General features: G+C 44.5%; 1 protein-coding gene across 2 annotated transcripts in view; it reads left to right on the forward strand.

The window, feature by feature from the left end:
• The window catches only part of MGMT (O-6-methylguanine-DNA methyltransferase), a 130,700-nt gene that overhangs the window by 12,329 nt on the left and 107,906 nt on the right, over positions 1 to 10,465 (forward strand). The gene's annotated exons all lie outside the window — the stretch shown is intronic.

Genomic DNA, 10,465 nt, shown 5'->3' on the forward strand with positions numbered 1-10,465 from the left:
TTTCTATATAGTTTATATTATTATATTATTTTTATATTTTTATATTTTTATATTTTTAATTTTATTTTTCTATTTTCATTTTTTTATATTTTTATCTAGAGATCTGTGCTCCAACAGGTAGAAGCAGGATTGACTGATTGTTTTAATTACTGTGTAGTACTGGTGAGGGCTGTAGTTGTTTTCCCAGAGCTGTAATGTCTGCTGGAGTTTGGAACAGGTCCCACCTGGCTGTGCAGGTGATGTCTCAAATCTAGACCTGGCTGAGGAGACATCAGTGCATTTTCCTGTTTGTTCTAAGTTGTGTTCAGTCTGCTGGAGTCCATCTGTCCTGCTCAGATATTTGATTTTTTTTCCTTATTTGTGAGGAAATATTCAGTGACATTTTTCGAAGCAATGTTGAATTCATTCAGAATTAGATGCTAAATTTCTATGCCGAATTTCTTTGGCAAAATCAAGACTTCTTAGACTTTCTCCGACTTCTCTAAGACTGGTTTTTCAGCTGAGTTCGGCAATTAAATTCCACTTTTCCAAAGTCTGCTACATCAGTGCTGCCACTGACAAGACTCAAGCAGGTTTGGCTTCTTTTCCCAACATTGTCTTTTTTTCATGCTGTGTTTGCCTCTGAAGTTCTCCATGGATTTGTAGGATGCCTGTTCTCCTCTTTTATTCTCCTTGTAACTGAAATGGGTGTGAAATTAATCAGGACTATGGGGCATAATGTGTGTTCTGGTTGAAATGTGATTTTACCTCCATGCAAAAACTCTGAAGCCTCTGGATTTCACAGTTTTGCCAACTCCAGGGATATGGAAATAACTGCTGCACTTCCTTCAGATTCTGGATTTCTGCTGATGAGGAATGGAAATAAATGGGTATTTAGGATAGACTTGGAACTTGGCTTTGCTGCAGAGCAAAACCTGCCTGGAGAGCAGCCCAGGGGATGAGGATCTTCACCTTGTGAAGGGTAAATGTCAGTGAGGGAGTGAAATAAAAGTAGGAAAAAGATTTGGGGGCTCTCAGAGCTATTTATAGGGATGAGTGCTGCTCTTTTACCAGAACATCTGGTAAAAAAATCTGGTTTTGTTTTACCAGGACATCTGGTTTGCTGTAACATGTTCATTTTCTCTAGTTGAAGTTTCTCATGATCTTGTTCTTCATTGGAAGTTGGACAGTTTGGATCCTTTTCCTAAATTTTGATTTTTTTACCTGTTCTAGATCTTTCACTTTTCTCATTGGTGAGCTGACTTCACTTCATCTTGAGGCATTAGTGGCATCCTGGTAACTCTCGACCTCACAGGCTGCATGATTTATGTGCCAAAATTGTTACATTAGAGGGTCTATCACTGAGGAATAACTCTGAAGCTAAAGGCAAGAGTGTTTTTATGATTACTTTACGAATTTAAATCTGAAGAAGAAAGGTGGGACTTCCTTTTGTCTTTAGCACTGATAAAGTTCTAAAAATTTTAAAGCCATCTGTAAATGTTTGTGCTGAAGTATAACATTTAATCTCTTCTACTCATCGCTAGTGAATAGTTGTTAAATCTGGCCTCATTATTTTCGACAGAACAAAATAAAAACAAAGCAGTGCCTGGTGTTTCTCCTAACTGGCTAATAAACGCCATGGCAAGAACATTGGGTGGGAAAAAAAAGACGTAAGAAGCATAAAAATTGATTTTAATGGACCCCTGTCAGAGAGAACCATAATGAGCACAAGTCTGGTAATAAATATTGGTATTCTGCTCCACGGTGCTTGGGACTTCTCATGTGGAATTGCATGTAACAATCAATAGAGATTTTAGGGTTTTTTAACAACAAAAATAAGTAAACCTTTGAAATATATAAATACTTAAGACATGCAATCTGTCAGACAAACCTGGTAGTTGTAGAAAAATCTGATAAGAGCCCCTGGTTAATGGCATAATCGCTTTGTGGAGGTCTCGCTCTGTTTTACAGCTTGTAAAATGCTGTGCAATTAATCACCTGAGATTACAGCCTCCTCACTGATGGCTCTCCTTAAAACTTAAGAACACAGACTATAATGGAGCCTAAAAGGAGAAGCAACAAAGTAAAACCCAGTTTCAGTATGCTTGAAAGAAATTGATCTATTAATGAGATGAAACTAATTGTAATAACCTGAGGTTATTCTGCTCCTCGGGAAGCTGCAGGGTTTAAAACTCCAGACACGTCACACAGGGGTGGTTTCTCTTGGAGAGGAGGCATCTCTGTCCAGGTTTCTGAAATCCATGGTGTGCATCCCACTCCTGGAACTGGGTGGGGCTTGGAGCAGCTGGGGCAGGGGGAGGTGGCCCTGCCAGGTAGGGGGGGCACTGGGTGGGCTTTGAGGGACCCAAACCAGTCTGGGGTTCTGTGGTAGGGATGTCCTGATCCAAACAGGTCCCTGAAGGTTTGACATCTTAATCTGGACAATTGTATCTATTTCTAAGAACTTCAGTTTCACAGTTCAGATTTTAAAAACCCTAAAGTGTGCATAAGCTGTGTATATGTATTTTTTAGATATATATATATAGATAGGTAGATAGTAGATAGATAGATAGATAGATAGATAGATAGATAGATAGATAGATAGATAGATATAAAAATAAAATGTAAGTTCTATAATTTCTATTCTATGAATAATTATTATATAATTTATTATTATATATATAATATATATAATTATATAGTACAATATAATGGTATATAGTATATCTATTTCATGCTATATCAGCTGTTGTAGTTTTTCTTTTCAATTCATTCCAATCTAATGATAAGTTTGGATTGATATTCCTCCAACATCCCAACCTGAAATATTGCAAATGTTTAACACTTCTTGCTCAAGTACAAAAGAAAAACTTCCTTTTTTTACTGGTGCTTTACTTCAAAGTGTCTTCAGCAGCTTTGGAGTTTCAGAATTAGGTTTTTTTGTTGTTCTGCTGTCAGCTGTGGTGTTCCCACCCTGGGATGACTCTGCTTTGAGAGGCCTTGACTCATTCCAGAGGTGCAGGAGTAAATTATCCCCTTGGTGAGCAGGTAACACAAACCATGGTTTTCCCTCTGCTGAATATTTACAGCACAAAATACTTTGGAAAAGTGAGCTGGCATTGGGATGGCAGCAGGGAGCAGTTTCTCCCTGTGTTGCAAAAATCCAAATTCTCTCAGGAATTCCCTTTTCCTCAGGAAAACCACCCTGGTCAGGTGAGGCAGGGTTTGTCTGGGCTGCACATGTGCTGGGGAGGGAAGCACTGGGGGAACTGGAGGGTTTCAGTAAAAGGGCTGTAGTAGAACCCGTTTTGAGAAAAAGTAAACAGCTTTCATTGTGTGGTTGGAAAATCCTGCTGGGCACATGGAGGGATGACCACCATCATCCTGCTGCTGGGTGTGGGTGACAGGAAAGTTAAATTTGCCATCTGGCAGGTGGGCACAGATCCTAGGTGATGGCCATAGCCCGGGTGTGGAATGTTATTTATTCACCTGGGATTTGAGGATGCCACCATGAGTTAAGTCTTGCACTGGAAAGCTCAGCTGAGCACCTGTGGTCTGTCACTGCCATCCTGGGTGGGACATCCAAGATGGGGATGATTTGGGGACAGCCCCTCCTGGCCCTCTGGGGCTGCTGGGGTGTGGGGCCAGCTCGAGCTTGCCAGAGGAGCCTGAGGAACTGGGTGTTGTTGGTGTGAACCTGAATTTGGGAGACTGCAGAGAAGGTGTTGGCGCTTCCTGCATGTTTGGGCAGCCTGACAAATGGTCAAAGCCTGCATTTTCCTGGTGCTGTAGGAATACACCCTTATGGGCTCTTTCAGGAGCAGTGTGATCTCATCTGCCCTCTGTGTTCCCTGCAGGTTGTTTGCAGTTTTCCTTTGTGTTTCATCTCCCTCCATCTCACTGAGGGACATCAGAAGAGGAGGAGCAAGGAGCCAGTTTGGCCCTTCCCATATTATTAATCTGCCTCAAGCTTTCAGGGTGAATCTGCAGTTCAAGAAGTTCACCAGGGTTTCAGCCAATCTCTCTCTGTCACTGTAACATGATCAGAAACTCTCCAGAATCTCAGTTTAAGCAGGTTTCCAGCTATTAGAGATGGCAGGAAAATCTCAGGTGTGTGCAAAGGCAGAGGATGCAGTGGGGCAGGGAGTCTGATAAGAGCCTAGAACAATAACTTGGAGAGGTGTGAACCACTCAGTTCATCTCTGAGGTATTTAATCATAGCCAGTGGTGATGGTTTAAATGTCAACTTTGCTAACTGTTTCATTCCTCATGCTGTAAAATTTACTGGGAGTGATATCTCACTTTGATGCCACAAGTGGGAGGCATTTGGGAGAGTGCCACTCCTCCTATTTTTCCACTGAGCATCAGCCAAGGCTAAGAAACTTAGTGGAGCTCAGGGGCACAGTAAAAACCCACTGAAGGAGGTAAGGATGTGACTTCTCTGCAGCTTGGAGTGGATTCCTGGTCTACCATGAACATCTGAAGTGACTTCTGTGAGTAGAGGATTATTGACAGTGTGGCTTGGAAGAGGCTCCACTCTTCCTCATTCAAGTTCTTTCTTGAATATTGTGTCACAACAGCAATTTCCTATTTAAAATGGTGCAGGATAAACCCTGAATGAGCCAGAGGACATACTTGGGGTAAAGAAATTAATGGGTTGGGATGAGCTTTAGATCTAGAGTGGGAACAGGGAAAGGAATGGGGCTGGGGAAAGGGGCAGGAGAACTCCTGAGGGAGCTGGGAAGGGAATGGAGAATCCCTGAGGAGCTGGGAAGGGGCTGGAGAATCCCTGAGGAGCTGGGAAGGGGCTGGAGAATCCCTGAGGAGCTGGGAAGGGGCTGGAGAATCCCTGAGGAGCCGGGAAGGGGCTGGAGAATCCCTGAGGAGCTGGGAAGGGGCTGGAGAATCCCTGAGGAGCTGGGCAGGGGCTCACCTGGAGCAAAGGAGGCTCAGGGGCCCTTGTGGCTCTGCACAGCTCCTGCCAGGAGGGCACAGCCGGGGGGTCGGGCTCTGCTCCAGGGAACAGGGACAGGAGCAGAGGGAACGGCCTCAGGCTGGGCCAGGGCAGGTTTAGGTTGAAATTAGGAGAAAGCTTTTTGTGGAAAGGATTGTAAAGCTTTGGAATAGCCCAGGGAGGTGCTGGAGTCCCCGTCCCTGGGTGGGTTCAAGCTTGAGGACATGGTTGGTGGTGCTGGTTGATGGTTGGATCTGATGATCCTGGAGGAATTCTCCAGCCTTAACAATTCCAGAATGCTGTGTTGAAACACCAGTGCCTGTGGACAAATCCAGCCACAACTCCCACCTGTTCTTTACTTCTGAAGTGCCTTGTGCCCAAAGCCTTCAAGGTGCTGCTTTGGCTCAGGGAGCACCTGGTTCCTCTGGGTGATGCTTGTTCAAATCCAGGATTTTGGCCTTTTAACCCCTCCCAGTGCTGACAGCATTGCTTTTCACACTGATGAGCCAAGGGAGAGCCTGTTTGTGGTGCCTGTGGAGGAGTCACCAGAAGAAGATCCCTCTTACATAAATGTTCCTCTTTCAAAGAAAACCTTTCATTTCCAAATATCTTTTAACTTGTGGCACAAAAATCTCATTGAGTTTTCTGCCACTGATCTTGGAAACAAAACATGCAGATGCCTGGGTAGTAGGGAGATGATGCTTGTTACTTCAAATTACTTCAAAATAACAGGAAAGTGTGTTTTAAAAAATAGGAAAGAAAGGCAAAAAGAAATATTGCCTTCTCTGGTAGAAGTCTCTACAAATATCCAGGCATCAATCTTTATTTCAGCAGATTCAATGGATGTGGCAGGAAGAGTTATTATATAGCATAGTCCTCCTTTTATTAAAAATAAACTGGGCTAGGGTTTTTCATAGTTTCTTGTGGAGATGCTACAGATTGTTTATGCTGCATCAAGCTAAGAAAACTTTTTATTGGAAGTGGTGTTTCCAAAACATAAACAAAACAACTTTCTGCATGTTTTTAGAGTTCAGCCTGACACGTAGCACAGCTCAAGGATGTGGTTTCACATGGTTTTAGCAATGGTTTGTGGGCAAAGTTTTATTGTCAGGTCTGGCTGGTGAATTTAATTCTGCATGATTAGCAAAACCCACGTTCCTCTCTCACTGAAGCTGAAGTGAATCTTGAGCAACTCCACTGTAATCAATACTAGACTTTAGCTGTGTTATTTTCCCTGACAGCACGGCTGCATTTCTATTATCTGTCAAAGGCAGCATTGCAGGATTCAAATAGGAGTGGGTTTTGCAAGGCTTCAGTTGTGCTTTTCTCCTGGAATCTTGGCACAGAAGCCTTTGAGGGCTCTGTGCAAAAAAATAAAAGTGCAGATTTTTTGGTGGATGAGAAGCTGGCCATGAGCTGGCCATGTTCACTCAGAGCCCCCTGGGCAGCAGGAAAGGGGAATTCTGTGCCCAGGTGAGCCCCACCTGCAGATCCCAGTATGGAGGGACCTGGAGCTGCTGGAGAATCCAGAGGAGGCACCAAATGCTCAGAGGATGGAGCAGCTCTGCTGGGACACCTGGGGTGGCAATGGGTGGGCTTTGAGGTCCTTTCCAACCCAAACCATCCTGGGATTGTACAAACCCCTGCAGTGCTGGTTCCCCTCAAGCCCTGCACGTTGCTCCCATCACACATTTGGTAGTCTGGGCTCTCCAGGCTGCTCTTCCAGACCCCTGTCAGTAAAACTCTTCTGTGGTGCAGCTCTGTCCCTCCAGAAGAGCTGCAGGAGGGATTCCTGTTGCCCACATCCAGCTGTGTCTGTGCTCACACCGTTCTTTTCCACCCCAAAACACCTCGAGGGCTTTAAATTGTTCCCAGCATTATCTTTGCATCTGATTTTTTTTTTTTTTTGAGGACCACAGAAGTGAGGGAGGAAACCCAAGGTGAAGAGTTGCAACATTGAAAACACCCACTAATTCTGGGACATAATAGCAACATAATCCATGTCATTATGCAGCCCATTTTCCCATCCTTATAGCAAGGATTTGCAATGGAAAAATGCTCCACTGCATTAATCTACCTCTGGCAGGGGAAGTGGAAAGGTTCCACTCCTGGCCTGAATTACTCCTGGCATTGGTGGAGACACACCGGGCACTGTGTCTGTGGCACAGCACAGGGCAGGGCATCAGCAAAGGATTTGTTTTCTGGGAAATTTCTCGGGGACATGATGCTGCATAGACAAATTCTCCCACTCCTCTTTGGTGGAATCATTTTTCAGCACTATTAGAGCTCTGCATCTTCCACACTAGAAAGAAAGAGTCATATTTGTGGTATTTTCAAGTGGATGTCTGCACAAGTTATATTATCTAATACAGCTTCTTGTTATTTTTGCTGTTTTAAAATATCAGCACTGTAAAATGTGATCACTGGGCTGTTCTAACATGTCTTGATTTAGGAGCCAACCCTGAGGGTTACAAACACAGCCCAGCAAAGCTTGGTGCTCTGCACCCTGAAACTGGGCTTGTGCTGTCCAGGCAGGGCCCTGTCCATGTTAATGTGCAAGGGCTGGAAACATCAGGTCAGTGCCATGGGTCACTGCCAGCAGAAATCCCAGGATGGTTTGGGTTGGTGGGACCCCAAATCCCCCCAGTGCCCCCCCTGCCATGGCAGGGACACCTCCCCCTGTCCCAGGTGCTCCCAGCCCCAGTGTCCAGCCTGGCCTTGGGCACTGCCAGGGATCCAGGGGCAGCCCCAGCTGCTCTGGGCACCTGTGCCAGGGCTGCCCACCCTGCCAGGGAACAATTCCCAATTCCCAATCTCCCATCCAGCCCTGCCCTCTGGCACTGGGAGCCATTCCCTGTGTGCTGTCCCTCCATCCTTGTCCCCAGTCCCTCTGCAGCTCTCCTGGAGCCCCTTCAGGCCCTGCCAGGGCTCTGAGCTCTCCCTGGAGCTGCTCCTCTCCAGGTGAGCACCCCCAGGTGTCCCAGCCTGGCTCCAGAGGGGCTCCAGCCCTTGGAACATCTCTGTGACCTCCTCTGGATTTGCTGCAGCTGCTCCAGATCCTCATGTTGAGGAGCCCAGAGCTGGACACCATTCTCCAGGAACTGAAGGAGAATTCTCCAGGAGTGTCTCAAGGAGAGAGGGGGACAATCCCCCCACCCTGAGCTGTTGGTGACACTCCTTGTGATGTGCCCTGGGGTGCTGTTGATTTTTGGTGCTGGATGGCTGTTCCCAGCTCCAGCTGGAGTTGGCAGCAGCAATTCCTGGTCTTCCCTGGCCACTTTGGCTTGCACATTTCAGTGAAACCCAAAGGTCTCACCCTGCCAGTGCCTGTACTAATTATGGCTGTTCTTAAAATGCCTCCCGTAATTCCTTCTATAAAAAGAATTTAAGGCTTGGTAGGACAAAGCCCAGTAAATCACCCTGGAGCTCAGAGCTGGGAGGGAATGTGTGTCCTTAACCCCCAGGTGCTGCTGCAGTGGCTCATCTCTGCAATGCCAGGGATTTTCAGGGAAATGGCAAATGCTCCTCAGCACCCCATGCTGGGAGAGAAAGAGTTAAATTCTAAAACCTTACCCTGTAACTGTAAATGCCATTTTTCTTTCTTCACAAATGTAACCTTTTAACATTTATTTTTAGCTTTTACATTAATATATGTAAAAATATTAAAAGCTCTTGTATATTACATTAAAAACTTATGTCAGCTGCCCTGCTTTTTCCTATTTATTAAAACTTTTCAAGCAGTGAAAACATTTTACTTGTTAATGAGGGGAAGAAGGAAAATTAATGACATAGAGCTCGGATCTTCCAAGATGTCTCCTTTTAACCATGCAAAACCAGCTCTTTTCCCACACTATGTAGTTTAATTTCTGTGTTAGGGTTCAGTAAGCAAATGCAAATAGATTTAATGATTTGCATCAGTAGATCACTTCTCAGTTTAATATCCTCTGATATTTTGGTCAAGGACTTTTTCTTTGGAAGGCTACTGCTGTTTTGTGGAGGAAAAATATTAATAATGGTGGCATTGTGAGGTTCAAGTAAAGCAGGGGAAATGTATAACTTATTCAAAAGCAGCATCTCCCATTATCTTCTCACTAAGATCATGCAGTGGAAAAAGTTATCAGGGAAAAGACACTTCAGAAATAATTGTGAATTGCAGATCATATTAAACATTTAGTGCTGCTTTCCATCCCACATCTCATTTTCTGTCAGAGTGTTCAGAGGCTGATCAGATTGGCAGTGGTGAGAGGTGCCTCTCCCTGGGATGGGGAGTTGTCTTCTCCCCACCAGGAATAAACAGGAGCTGTTCCACCAGTCCAGGCTTGGGATGGTTTCATTGGAGCCTGCAGTATTTCCCTTACTTAAATCCACCTTCCCAAAATTCCCTGAAATGCCTGTTCGTTAAATGAAAATAGTTCCAAGGATGGATCTCTTGTAGATCGACCCCACCAGCTCGTCTTTGCTGGTTCTCACTGATTCTGGGTAAGAAATAAATTCCTGATGGTTTTTGAGAAATTTAAACCTGTTTAGTGCACATAAATTCTTCAAGTCATAAATACTCATTATTGTCTCGTTGCTTACTAAAATGGGCACTTGCTGGTGATAAAAACTTTTTGATTGCTTTTCAGTTTTTGAATAACTGTTGTGGTCAGCTGAACAAGTAAGGTTTGGAGCATTTCTCAATTTATTTGGTTAATTGTGACCTTTGAGAGCTTATTGCTATAGGCTGCTGATATATGTAAATTGTCACTTGCACTAATAGATTTCTAAATCATGTTTTATTTTCCTGTTATTATCATCATAATGTAGATAGAGGTATGAAGTCAGAATTGTCTGCAGGCTGTGGCAGAGGACTTTCCTTCTGCCAGCTCAGAGCAAGAAATAATGAGATTAAGTTAGAAACTTTGTCCTTTAGGTTCCCAGTCAGTTGTTTTCCTGTCATTTGTTTTTCCTGTGCTTTATTGATGCCCGTCCCCCTGGCTTTGTCATGCCACAGTTGGGTTTTGCTTGTGCTCAGGTGATGATGATGAACAGCCTCTCAGAGTATCCTGCTGCTGGCGATGCTCCATCAGTGTCACAGCCCGCCAGGGTGCAGGACTTTATTGTTTCATAGGTGCTCCCGTGCAGCTGCTGCTTCCACATGTGCACACACACACACAGAATTCATCGTGGAGAGGCTGGGCAGAGCTGCCAGGGTGGCTCCTGTGGCCAGGAATGGTGTCCAGTGCTCCCTGGCAGAGTTTTAGCTGGGAAAATGCTGACAGGTAGAAAGCCTGTCCAGAATTTGAAGGAAAACATTCAAAAAGATCATGTTTTTTCCACATTCATGGACCCACATGAGTCAAGGTCTTGATATGTTTCAGGACCAAGCTGTTATGCTGCCTACCTTAGGAAAATTTAGAATCTACAGGTTGTCCATCCAGATTTTTTACCTGGGCAATACACGGATATTCCAAGTCTTTTATTTTAGGCATTGAAATCAGTGAAAGGCCTTGAAAGTTCCCTTTAAGGCAGATACTCTTACAGACATTCCTG

Source organism: Geospiza fortis, unplaced genomic scaffold (assembly GCF_000277835.1).
Source record: "Geospiza fortis unplaced genomic scaffold, GeoFor_1.0 scaffold452, whole genome shotgun sequence".
NCBI classification, from domain to species: domain Eukaryota; kingdom Metazoa; phylum Chordata; class Aves; order Passeriformes; family Thraupidae; genus Geospiza; species Geospiza fortis.